We start from the raw sequence: 13594 nt of genomic DNA on the forward strand, positions 1-13594 counted from the left end.
AGATCTCAAAAGATAGCACCCAACTTAGTTTCACACCCTGGGGGATAAATTGTAACTTAGAATCAGGGTGGATTTGGGGGGGGGGGGTAAAGAGAAAATTAGTTCACAAAAAATATTCCAATTCAATATTAATTTTCTACAAATGTAGTGTGGTGCCTGGAGAGAATAAACTTGGAGTCAAGAAGATACGAGTTTGATATCCTCCCTTTAATACTAAAGCGAATAGCTATCTGGCCATAGTCAAGACCTCAACTGATCCTCAGTTTCTTCATCTATAAAATAAAGATAATATTTATAGTATGGTGCTTCATTAGGGTAAAAAATGAGATTTTTATCAAGCTTTGAAAACTCTAAAGCACCATATCAATTGTAAAATGAGGGGGGGGGGGAGCTAAAAATTGTTTTGCACAATTGTAAGTTGTGCTTATAGCATAATGTCTGATTTGTTTACCATGAGGCATAATAAAATATCATTTACTTAATTGAAAACAATTAAGCCAGTAACTACACTAGTAAACTCTATATGTATGCCTTTGAACTTCCTAGTTTACTGTTCATGTACTCTCTGCTTACATTTTTTAAAAATTAAAAGCAACATTATGGCCAGATAATACTGTAGAACCCATGAAATGTTGCTGTGACAGTAGGGATAGTCATAGCTTTGACTGCTATTTTAAGCACTAGGCCGCTTGGACAGAGAGCAGCGGTCTGTAACTTGTCTCTTAATCAGTCCAGAATAGGAGGAGCCAATCTGGCCATCTTTATAGAGCACTTTCTGGTGGCCAGACTGTGTCATTTACAACCATGTCAATATTAAAGCCCAACAAGTTTGTCCTAAGATCAGGATTTAGAGTGGATAGGGAACCTTGAAGTAAGGAAACTAGGGGAGATGGAAGCAGTTGGCCAAGGCCACACAGACAGTAAGCAAAAGATAGTATCTTTATTGCTGACTTAGAAACTAATCACTGAAGAACATCAAGCAGACAGGGATGACTCATTTTCAAGTCTAATAATTTGGATATGCTTATATGGTGTTATTTTTGTATTACAATTACTAATGAATGACACTTCTAGTTTTTAGATGTCAAACCAGTTGAAGAGATTTATGTCTGCACCTGCTATCATCAAATGCCATGCCCCATAGAAAGAAATACCTATACTTTTGTATTATACCTGCATATATCCTTGGTTCTCCTACTCAATTGTAAGTTTATTGAATGCAGGAACAATATTTTATTTGTCTTCGTATTCCCCAAAACACCTAACAAAAGTGCCTTGCACATAGCAGCTTCTCCATAAATATTTGACAAATTAGTGTGAAAAGTTACATAGCAATAAATTTAGAAGTAAGTCATGTAATTTCCAGATGAATGGAATTGATCACCAGTACTATATGAGTGGCATATGGAATGTAAGTTTATCAAGGGCAGACACTTTCATTTTGTTTAATACTCTTCACATGACAGTACCTTACATATAGTAGATATTTAAGAAACATTGAAGTTCCAAGGAGAAAATTATCAATGGACCAGAAATTCCTTGAAAGACTTAATGTAAGAGAATTTCACCAATGAGAACTTTATTTTAAATAGGATTTGATTCAGTGGAAAAAAGTGAGAAGGGATAAATTAGAGTGTACTATATGAACCAAGATTTACATACTATGTATGAAACATAAATTAATAAATTCTTATTGTAGGAAGCAGCTAGATGGTACAGTGGATAGAAAGCCAGGCCTAGAGTTGGGAGGTCCTGGGTTCAAATTTGGACTCAGATACTTCCTATCTATGTGACCCTGGGCAAGTCACTTAACCCTCATTGCTTAAACCTTATCATTCTTCTACCTTAGAATCAACAAAAGTTAAGGGTTTAAAAATAAAATAAAAATAAATTCTTATTGAAAGTCTGCATGTGCTAGGGTCTACTTGAATAACCCTTGCAAGTTCAAGAACCATTAAGGGTAGGAAACAAGTTCCTTATACCTATAGGTAAGCTTAAGTAGCAGTATAGAACCTTGAAATGATCAAAATGTATGCCATTTCTAATATTAATATACACGTATGTTCTTAATATAAGAGGGAGTTCATCAGGGAAGTCCCTCAACCTTCCAACAATTTTATGAGTTTATTTCACTTCCAATAGGATATAGTTATGCTCCTTGGCCTCTTAAAAAAAATTAAACCATTATCTTCTTTTTTAGAATCTATACTAAATATTGATTCCAAGGCAGAAGAGCAGTAAGGGCTAGATGGTAAGGTCACCCACCTGGAAATGTCTGAGATCAAATTTGAACCCAGAATCTCTTTTCTCCAGACCTGCCTCTCTACCCACTGAGCCAACTAGTTCTCCCCCCCACCCCACCCCCCACCCCTTGGTCTCTTGTTAAGGGAACAAAAGCAACATATTTGATCTGAGAGAATGAAAGCAATTATCTGGTTTGGAATTACCTTCTTGGCTTTTCCCAGGGCATGAATTTGGTGACCAAAGTATTCCCCAAATAATTTTGATTAGCTAGGACTCTTTAGGAAGCTGGATTCTCATGAGAAGAGCCACCCCTTTCTGGCAGCCTCTAAAAGAGAATTGATAGCCTGCTTTTTTTTTTCATTGTTCATTTCATTTTTATATTCACTTTTCATTTTGTTCTGCTTTCCCCTTTTCGGAGGATACACCATGGCTGCTTAGGGACAGAATCACAAATGTTCCTCTACAGTTTCCTTACCCAGTGGGGCCAAGAGGAAAGCTGCAGAGAGTGAAAGTTCCTAGCCCAAGAGATAGCATTAGCCATTGCAGCAATAGAATGTCCATACTTCCCACAGAAGCATATGACAGAAGCAGAGTCATGCTTGCCTATGCTACCTGAGAGAAGACTTCCTGTTACCATGAAGACTTCATGTTTCTGGATCTGCTCAGCTTAGAACAGAGGTAATTTCTCTCTAATATGTTCCAGGAATCAATCTTTAGACAGTCAGTGAGCATGTATTAAATGCCTATTGTGTGGTAGGCAGTATGCTAAGCATTTTATTTTTCTGTTGTTTAATCATAATTCCCACCCCCACCCCCATGACTGTAATCTTGCTCCTTTATTTATTTGCTGGATCTGTGGTTTGAGGCTATTCTATCCTGAAGGGGCTTCTTTGCTCTACTTGATTAACTGCATTAGGCTAATGGAGCTGACCTGTTGTATCAATGAGCCCTGAAGCCAGATCTTCCCTAGTTGCCAGCAAAAGCTGAAGGTGAAGGTGAAGGTTTGGAGGCTGAAGGTAGTTGCCTTTGTCCTCCTCTCTTCCTCTTTGCCAGCCACCTCCCTGTCAGCTGCCTGGTCAGAGCCTGAGCTTCACGTGGTGGTACCAAGGTACTCTGTCATGGTTGCAATCTTTGCCCTGGGATCCCAGTCAGCTGGAATTCTTAAGGCAGGTTTCAACATAGTAGATGGGGGAGGGGTGTTGGATATTGAGCTTCTATCTGTCCTCTGAAGGCTTCTTATCTGTACTATTGCTAGACTGGATTAGGTCAGCTGAGCTGGATGTGCCCTGAGTCCAAAACCTCCAGAGGCCAAGACCCAAGATAGAAGAGTGGTGGCTGAGGGCTGTGACCAGGCTGCCCTCCTCTCTGCCTCTCTTCTCCAGCTGCTTCCCTGCTAGCTGTGGTCAGAGCTCTGAGCCTCAAGTAGCTGTGGTAGCAAGACATTCCCTCTGGGCTGGAACCCTTGTCCTGAGATCCCAGCAACTGCCCAAGTCTCAGCACAGTAGGTGGGGGAAGGGTCCTGGGACCTTCCTTCCTTTTTTTCCTTAAAGAATTAAACCTTCCCAAGAATTCAACCTTCTCTGCATACCTTTTAAGTTGAATCAAGCAGGAGGGTCTGTTCTGTTGTTGTGTTTGGTTTTGTGTCCCCCTTGAAGAGCTTTGTTTTTTATTAGTGCAGAAAGGTTTTCATAGAGGACTCAACTTTTGCTGCTTCTAAGTTGCCATCTTGACTCTACCCCCCGAAATATCTGTCAAGCATTTTAGATAAAAATAAAGATTCAAGACAGTTTTTGCTCTCAAGGAGCTAAGTCTACTAGGGGAGACAATATGCAAACAACTGCAAAAATGCAAAAATACACAGGATGATCTGTTAGTAGTCTCTGAGTGAAAGCATGAGAGAATTAAAGGGGAAGAGAAAAAGGCTTCCTATAGAAGGTAGAATTTTATCTGGGACCTGAAATAAGTCAGGAGGCAGAGATGAAGAGGGAGAGAATTCCAGGCATAAGTGACAGCAATGAAAATGCATGGATTCAGCAGCTAGGTAGCATAATAGCTCCAGGGCTGGAATCTGGAAGATTAAGATTCAGATGTGACTTCAGATCCTAATCATGTGGCTCTGGGCAAGTCACTTAACCCTAATTGCCTACCAGTGATAGTGAACCTTTTAGAGATCTTAGAGACCCAAATCACAACACTCACACTGCATGTGAGCCCCCTGACTTACCCCAAACAAGGAAGGAAGGAAACTCTTCCATTGGGCTACTGGGCAAAAGGGTGGGCCATGTGAGAAATGTCCTCAGGTTCATGTGGAGAGGGGGAGGGGAGCAGCCCCCTCAGGCACACTGGCATGTGTCATAGGTTTGCCTACATGGACCTAAACTTTACTACTGATACTTGGGAGACAAAAGGTAAGGGTTTTAAAAAAAAAAGGACAAAGAAGGAAGTAGACAGTCAGAATATAGGATGTTTTGTGCAAAGAATTCTTTCTTTCCTCTTAAATTCTTCCCTATCTTAACTTCCCTATGATTGGGGAGGTTATCATCATCCTTCTGATTACCTAGCTTTATAAACTAGGCGTCATCTTCAATTCCTTATCTTTTCTCATTTCCCATATATAGTTAAACACCAAAGGAGGCCAGAGCATATGGAGACAGAGTGTAAGGAAACTGGAAAGGTGTGGAAGGTGATAACCTTGTTTCATGAAACCCTCAGATTTACCTTTGTCCCTTGGGAATTTGCCTTCAGGGAACTCACAGATTGACCCTTGTCCGGTATCCATATTGGCAAAATTATGGCATGCATGCCAGAGGGTGCTGCTCTCTTCCCCCTCTCCACATGCACCTGAGGACATTTCTCTCATCACCCACCCCCTCTGCCCAGCAGCTCAATGAGAGAGCTTCCTCCCTTCCCTGACTGGGGTAATGTGGAAGGCTTACTTGTGGTATGAGGGTTGCAGTTTGGGTACTTGGTTTCTAAAAGGTTCACCATCACTGTCTTAGACTGAACAATAAACTTTCAAGTACTCAGTGATCTCAGTCTAGATAGTAGTAGGTATAATCAATCAATTTGGTCTTAGAAGTTTCCCCCATTATATCTAGACCTCTCCCAGGTAGTCCAGTCCCTGGCTGGAATCCTTCTTCCCTAGCCTCCATGTAGACCAATCCATTGTCCTTCCTTTCTTTTCCTTCCCAAAGTGTATATAAGACCCCAAGTTCTTCTGTTCCTTGGAAATTCCCATGATGGAGATTCCTATTCATGGTGCATTATCTTGAAGACATTGTTCTGGGAGTCCCAGAGTCTGGTTCTGGGTGGTGTTGTGTATGTGTGTGACTCTGTGTGGTAGCCTTGTATCTCCCTTGTCCTGACTGAAGACTTGTTCTTCGTAACTTTATACGCCAACCAAATGATTTTATTTTTGATCTTAGGGGTGAGAGAGCCCCTGAAATTGGTGACACAGGTGGGGTGGGGTTGAAGAGGGGCTGATGAGGCAAAACAATCAAACTTTAGATCATTTTGGCAGCTGATAGGGAATGGAATAGAGCAGGGAGAGATTTGTAGGAAGAAAACCAAGCAAACAGGCAATTGCAATTGTTCAGGTGTAAGGTGATGAAGCCCTTCATCAGGGTGGTGGCAGCATCACATGACAGATTAGGGAATATCCTGGAGATGTTTCACAAGGTAAAAATTAACATGCCTTGGCAAGAGATTATATATAGAAGGGGAGACTGTAATGACAACTAAATTGTGAGCCTGGGTAATTGGGAGATGATGGTACCTTCAACAGTAATAGAGAAGTTAAGAAGAAGGGAGAGTTTTGGAGGAAAGATAAGGAGTTCAGTTTTAGACATGCTAAATTTAAGATAGAACACCAGTTAGAGATGTACCAAATCTCCAGTTTTCTCATTTGGAAATGCAGAACTGGAGGTCAGCAAAGAGGTCAGCTGGATAAGTAGATCTGAGAAGTATTAGCATAGAGATGATAACTGAATACATGGGAGATTTGCTTAGGTAGCACCAGGCTTTAGGCATTACCTTGAGTAACCCCAAGTTCAAGAGTGTAAGGATCTGACCTAGAGATAGAAGTGAATTTCCTCAGTAGTATGTCACCTAGAGAAAGAAAATGACCACTGAGCTAGCCCTTTCAACTGGAGAACAGTAAAAGGACTAAAGCCATGAGACTAGGGGAACAAAAAAACTGGACTTTCCCCCCTAATATTACCATAATTTATTGGCACAATGTAGGTCAGTGGCAGCCTGTCCAAAGTGTGTTTGATTTCCAGGGAAAGTTTAAACCTTAGGCAGCACTATGGGCTAGTAGGGATCCTGACCTATGTGGAAAAACTTGCAATTCACCAAAATGTCAGAATTTTGCCCCAATGGCAATCCCCTATTTCAATTCCTTTTGAAGGGACCTCTCTCCGTGAACCTTTATGTGGTTTTTGTTCCCACATATAGTCTTCTGTGAATCCTTTGTGCTTTCTGCATTTTAAATGGGTGTGGGGGGATAAAGTTTTATATGAGAGCCAGGGATTTTTAAAATATATCCCCCTGTGGAAACCTAGACACAATCTATATTTAGAGATTTCCCAGAGTAAACTCTGTATGGGGGGAAATGACCCAGAAAGAGAACTAGCCATTGAGGTTAAAGCTAAAATCAAAACTGGCCCACATAAACCAGAACTTGTGAGAGGAGGGAAAAAGGAGTGAAACGTGAGTTGCAGTAGTAATGAATAATGATAAATCATACAATGGTAGTTTGGGTAAAAGGGAAATTAAACTCAGGTAAACAGAAATCCGGTCCTCCTTTTCCCTCAATTCTGCAAATGGAAAAGAGGATAGGTAGAAGTTACCATCTTCATTAGCAACAGGAATACCCATAAGACATTCCATTTCCCAACTCCTTACATTTTCATTGGCTGACCACTAAACCTAGAATTTTTGCCTTGTCTCCATTCTCTGGATTCCCTAAAATTTCAGCTAAAATCTTCTACAAAAAGCCTTTCTTGTAATTAATTCTAGTACGTTCTCTCTGAGATTATCTCCAATTTATCCTCTATATATCACATTTGTACCTAGCTGTTTGCATATTGTCTCCCCTGTTAGATTTTAGGGCAGAGCTTTTTTGGTATCCCTTGTGCTTAGCAAATTACTGGCAAATAGTAGACTTAATAAATGCTGTTGTCTAGACTGGTATCACCAGTCCAGCAAAGTCTCAAACTACCACCTCCTGCAGCCCTGGAAAATTCCTCTTCTCTCAGGTCTCTTAAGAACTTTCACTGTATGGGGGCAGCTGGATGGCTCAGTGGACTGAAAGGCAGGACCAGAGAAGGGAGGTCCTGGGTTCAAATCTGTCCTCAGACACTTCCTAGCTGTGTGACCCTGGGAAAGTCACTTAACTCCCATTGCCTAGCCCTTACCACTCTTCTACCTTAGAATCAATACTAAGATGGAAGGTAAGGGCTTAAAAAACCCCAAAAAACTCCACTGTTGGGAAAACCGAAACTCAAAAAAGTTATTGTTCTCTTTTCTCTTTATCTATTGCTTTAATGATTCATCTGAATACTGAAGCCCAAGACCATTTTTAAAAGTATATTTCATCTCTCCCTTGTTTAAGCAACAACCATTTACAGCAAGAGTCTTTGTCATTGTCGATATATTATTAGTATGTCGCTGTGTCTGGAGAATACAATTTCCACAAGGTCAGGAAAACACACTTCTTTCCAACCTTGCTATTTATTCGTGGACCCAGTAAGCAGTTCTGTCTCTCAACCAATTATGAATAAAAGCTGTTGCTGCTGCCGCAGTGCCATAAAAACTTATTAAGGAGCTCACCGCTCCCATCTGCTGGTGAGATGCCAACACTGCATGTGAGCCCCTGATTTATTGTTCCGCAGTAGCTTAGCTTCCGGTGGATCTGGTGCCACTGGCTGTTAGGGCCAGAAGAAGTAGAAGCACTCAGTGATACTCCTCTTTAGTTTAAGAATGAGGAAATTAAGGCCCACAGAAGTTTTGATTTGCCTAAAGCTAATGTTTTCTCTAATAAGTAAAGTAATTCCGTTGTTTACATACATTTCATTTTCTTTTTTTTTCTTATTATTTAAAATTTTATGCTTATACAAGAGTAACTAGATGGCATAATGAAGAGAATTTAGGGCCTGGATGAATCAGGAAGATTCATCTTCATGAGTTCAAAGCCAGGCTCGGACACTTATGTGGGAAATTAATGTTGATATTAATAAATTATAATATTCACTCTGATATTTTTGTAAAATCTTTTTTCCTCTATTCCCCCTTCGAAGTCAATATGAAACAGTCTGATTCTAAACTTCAAACACTTTCTCTCCCCAGGTTATGAAACTGTGTCGGGTTCTCCTTTCTTTTATTGAGGTCTTTTATTGGGATTGACAGAATTATGGGCAGGACCAGCCAGCCAATCAAGCCCTGATTAAGAGCATGCTAGGCAGCCACCATTTTGAATTGTAGTGGTAGAATGTGTTTTCTTTTTCCAGGTTGGTATCCTCAGGATAAGCCCCTCTTCATTGTGATGAAGAAATGAGGGAGGAGTTGAGTTCTCTGGGTACCACTTCCTGGGTGACTGTTTTCCAATCAAAGATGTCATGGGGAAAAACTGGATGATGATGTCACAAGGGGTATATAAGACTTGAGCCAGAGAATTTTGCTCTTTTTTCGACCTTATCTTCTGACCTGGGTTCTCACTCTCTTCAGTTTGGGCCTCACTCTTTGCCCCCACTCTTGTTCTTTAGACTCTGTTTAGACTGTGAAAGGAGTCTCCAGGCAGGTTAGATTTTCTTTAAATTTTAATATAGGGGGCAGCTGGGTAGCTCAGTGGATTGAGAGCCAGGCCTTGAGACAAGGAGATTCTGGGTTCAAATCTGACCTCAGACACTTCCCAGTTGTATGACTCTGGTCAAGTCACTTAACCTCCATTGCCTAGCACTTACCACTCTTATTGACTTCAAGATGGAAGGTAAGGGTTTTAAAAAAAATTAATATATACAGAATATAGCCTCTGGAGGATTTCATTTGTTATAGTTACTAGCTCTGACCCTGGGCAAGTCACTTAACTCTTGTTTGCCTCAGTTTCTTCATCTTCCAAATGAGCTGGAAAAGGAAATGGCAAACCACTCCAGGGTCTTTGCAAGAAAACCTCAAGTGGGGTCATGAAGAGTCAGACACTGCTGAAAATGACTGAATGACAACCACAACTACCACACAAAGTTCTGTTCCACAAAGCTCTATTTTAATGCTTCATTGTGGTCTGGAAGTATAATTGGATTCTCCAGGCTAATCCCAGTACAGCACTTGCTCTAACATCTCTTTTTCTCCTTGAAGTAGCTTGTGGTACAGTGGATAGAAATGTAAGCCTAGGGCTGAGTTCAAATTTACTTAAAAAATTTTTTTAAATTTAATTTAAAAATTTTATCCATGGTTTTCTGATTCATGTGGTCTCCTTCCCCTTTCCCCTCCCCTCTCCCAGAGTTGACAAGCAATTAATTCCATGGGGTTATACATATATTATCACTGAGTTCAAATTTAACCTCAAATAGGTACTAGATGTGTGACCCTTTGCAAGTCATTCAACCTCTGTTTTGCCCTCCTTCCTTTAACTGTAAAATTGCGATAACAATAGCATGTCTTTTGCAGGATTTCTGTGAGGGTCAAATGGAATAATATTTGTGAAAAGCACTTAGCACAGTGGGTGTTGCATAAATGCATAGTCCCTTCTTTTTTGTTTCTTTTCATGTGAATTCTACAAGCATTCATTAAATCTATTAGTATTTGAAAAGCATTGTGTTAAGTTCAAGGGGTACAAAAGCAATAACTCTACCCTGTCTCTTCTTTCCAATTCCCTCCTCCCTCTTTTTCAAATTTCTTTTTCTTTGTAAAATAGTTTTGTTTTCACCTTTGTGACAGCTGTGAAAACTGTGTGTATAATTGGTGGTTGCTGCTCTAGCAATAGCTGCTCAGACCATGTTCATTTCCTTGCTCTCTGCAACCTACAGTCATGCAAGCAAGCATCACTTTAATAATTAATTACCCAGTAAAGGAGAACTTCTCTGTTCAGTAAGGAAAAATCTCTCATCTCTATCCTTGAACCCCCATCAACAATTTTGTAATCTCCCTTCATTTACACCTCCATATTATTACTACACAGACAAGCCATTGTTGTTGTTCAGCCAGATCTGACTCTTCATGACCCTGTGGACCACACTGCCCCTGGAGTTTTCTTGGAAAAGACACTGGAGTGGCTTGTCATCTCCTTCTCCAGAGGATAAAAACAAAGGTCAAGTGACTTGCCCAGGGTCACACAGCTAGTAAGTTCTTGAGATTGGATTTGAACTTAGGTCTCCTTGACTCCAGTCCCAATGTTCCATTCCCCAAACCAGCATTGGCGAATGTTTTTTAAATTGTGTGCCCAAACTGCACTTTCAAGATGTCTGTGAGCCCCCTGCATTACCCCAGACAGCAGAGGGAGGAAGTGCTTGCATTTGACTGCTGGGCAGAGGGGCAGGGCATGTGAAAAATGTCCTCAGACACTGTGGAGAAGGGGAACAAAGCTGCCCCCTCCAGCCCTCCTGGGCACCTGTGCCATAGCTTTGCCAACACAGCAGCCATCTAGCTGCCCTCAGACAAACCATACCAGGGCCAAATGCCTTTGATTTTATGAAGAAAATGAATTCAAACAATTGTTAAGAGTCGTTCCATAGAGTAACTTATTCTCTTACCTCCTTCCCATCCCTACTCCAAACCTCCCAGAACACAAAGAGAAGAATTTTAGTGTAAGGAGTTGCATATCTGGGAACTCAAAGTTAAAATTAAAAGGCAATGGGGGCAGCTGGGTTGCTCAGTGGATAGAGAACCAGGCCTAGAGATGGGAGGTTCTGGGTTCAAATCTGACCTCAGATACTTTCTGGCTGTGTGACCCTGGGCAAGTCACTTGACCTCCATTGCCTAGCCCTTACTGCTCTTCTGCCTTGGAACCAATACACAGTATTGATTCTAAGACAGATGGTAAGGGTTTAAAAAATATTTTTTAAAAGATGGCAGGTGAGGGTTTAAAAAAAATAATTTGAAAGGCAAGAGCAATGGCAGGGATGGGGAGGGGAAGATGGCCATCTCCATGTTCCACTTCTTGCTCTGATAGCTAACTGTGCCTGGCACTCTGGAACTCACCCTAGCAGGGATGTTTCCTGCAATCTCAGTTAACAGCTTGCATCTTCATGCCAAGGCCAGGCCTCATCTCAGAACGATCCTTGCAATAGCAGAGACATCATCTCATGCACCATGACAACAACACAGCAATAGTAACACAGGCTGGGAGGCACGTGCTTCCCCCACCTAACCCCGGGGGGGGGGGGGGGGTTTCGACCTCTTCCTCTTTCGTGACTCTAGAAGGGACACCCAGATGGGAAGGAATGATGGAACTGCTGCATGGAAAGACGCGGGTAGAATGGCAAACTAGTAAGCAGTCTGAATGGAAAGGATCACGGGCTGGAAATCCCTTTCAAGAACAGAGCAGATAACAGATCCCAATGGGGAGGGACCCACTCCGCATGCCCCCACACAAATCTCGCCTTTATCTCTCAGCTCCTTATAAAATTTCATCCCTGTGCTCAGGCAGTCACTGCAGATCCTGCTACAAGCTTTGAAATACCTCAGTCTTTTGTTGTGAACCCTCTTTGGCCATTGGATGCCAAAGAAGAAAAAACTGAGCAAAGCGAGCCTAGAGAACAGCCTCAACTGACAGTTTACCTCATTTCACATCCATAGTCCTCATCACTACTGAGAGGAAGGTACTTTTCTATCAATTCTTCAGGACTTAAAATGGTGCTTTACAGTTTATTGGAATTCACCATTTATAGCCGCCATTTTATGTATTATTTTCTTGGCTCTGCTCTCTTGTCCTCTGTATCCTGTATCTTGTCTCTCTGTATCCTGTCATACTATATTTCTGTAGAATCCTTATATTCACTTTTTTTCTTTTGGTTCAGCGTTACATTATTATGCCATAGCTTTTTTCAGCCATCCCCTAATCAATGGGTACCCATTTATTTCCCGTTTTTTTGCTAACCTAAAGAGTGCTTCTCAGAATATTTTTTATAGAGAGAGCTTTATTTCTGTCATTGATCTCCTTGGGGGTATCACTATTGCAAATAGTTTGGTAACACAATTCCAAAAATTTTTAATTCACCTTTTTTATTAAGAATTTAACAAATATGAATATTTTTGACGAGAGAAAAAAGGATTGCCTGTGAAACTGAGAGATTCTGTTATCTAATTTGTTTAATAATATAATAAATTTAATTTAAAAATTTGGTCTTTTTGTTCCCTTCTGAATTTCCTTTTGTCATTTGTATATTTTTAATGTTTCATTATATTATATTACTCTTTATTTTCCTCTTTTTGATATTGCTATCACACTATCCATCAATTCCCTCTATCCAAAAAGAAGCTGCCCTATGTAACATATAACCTTAAAGGGGGGCAGCTAGTGATTCAATGGATTGAAAGCCAGGCTCAGAGAGATGGGGGATCCAACATTCAAATCTGGTCTCGGACACTTCTAGCTGTGTGACCCAGGAAAAGCTACTTAACCCCCATTGCCTAGCCTTTACCACTCTTCTGCCTTGGAACCAACACACAATATTGATTCTAAGATGGAAGGTAAGGGTTTTGAAAAACGAAAAGCTTAAAAAAAGATCAATAGATTTCTATATTTGAAAATATATATCTTAGTCTATGCCTTTAGTTTATTTTCCTCCATGCCAAAGACATGCCCTCATCATCAGCCTTCTGAAGTCGTGATTAGTCACTGTATTGATCTGTGTTTTAAAGTCTTTGAAAATGGTTTTCCTTTACCTTATCAAGACAATTGTTTCATTTGTTTACCTGGTTCTGATCACTGCTTTGCATCAGTTCCTCCTTCAGTTCTGTTATCAAAGTGATGAGAAAAAGGCAAAGGGAGCTAAGAAGAATGTGGTTAGACTATCTAAAAACATTAACCTAGTTGTAGATACTTTTAAGAGTAATATTTTTGTCCAGGAATCAAATTAGCCTACCATTATGGCCAAATGGAATCATTTTCAGTGTCGATGACATTTCAAAAATTTTAGGAACCAGAAGATTAAAGAAAACTTTAGAGGCATCTAGGGAGCACAGAGACTAGAGCTCCAGGCCTGGAGTCAGGAGGACCTGGATTCAGATCTTATTTCAGACACTTCCTAGCTGTCTGACCCTGGGCAAATCACTCAACGCTAATTACCTACTCCTTGCTTCTCTTCTGTCTTAGAATTGGTACAAAGCAAAAGGCAAGGGTTTAAAAAAATGT

General features: G+C 40.7%; 1 protein-coding gene across 1 annotated transcript in view; it reads left to right on the forward strand.

Moving 5' to 3' along the window:
• Positions 1 to 2669: 2669 nt before the first annotated feature.
• LOC100010706 (photoreceptor outer segment membrane glycoprotein 2-like) overlaps positions 2670 to 13594 on the forward strand; it is a 50841-nt gene continuing 39916 nt past the window's right edge. Inside the window, exon 1 of the mRNA XM_003339451.3 lies at positions 2670 to 2922. The gene's annotated coding sequence lies outside the window, so the exon portion shown is untranslated. The remainder of the gene's footprint in view (positions 2923 to 13594) is intronic.

This window comes from Monodelphis domestica, chromosome 1, assembly GCF_027887165.1.
Source record: "Monodelphis domestica isolate mMonDom1 chromosome 1, mMonDom1.pri, whole genome shotgun sequence".
Taxonomy (NCBI): domain Eukaryota; kingdom Metazoa; phylum Chordata; class Mammalia; order Didelphimorphia; family Didelphidae; genus Monodelphis; species Monodelphis domestica.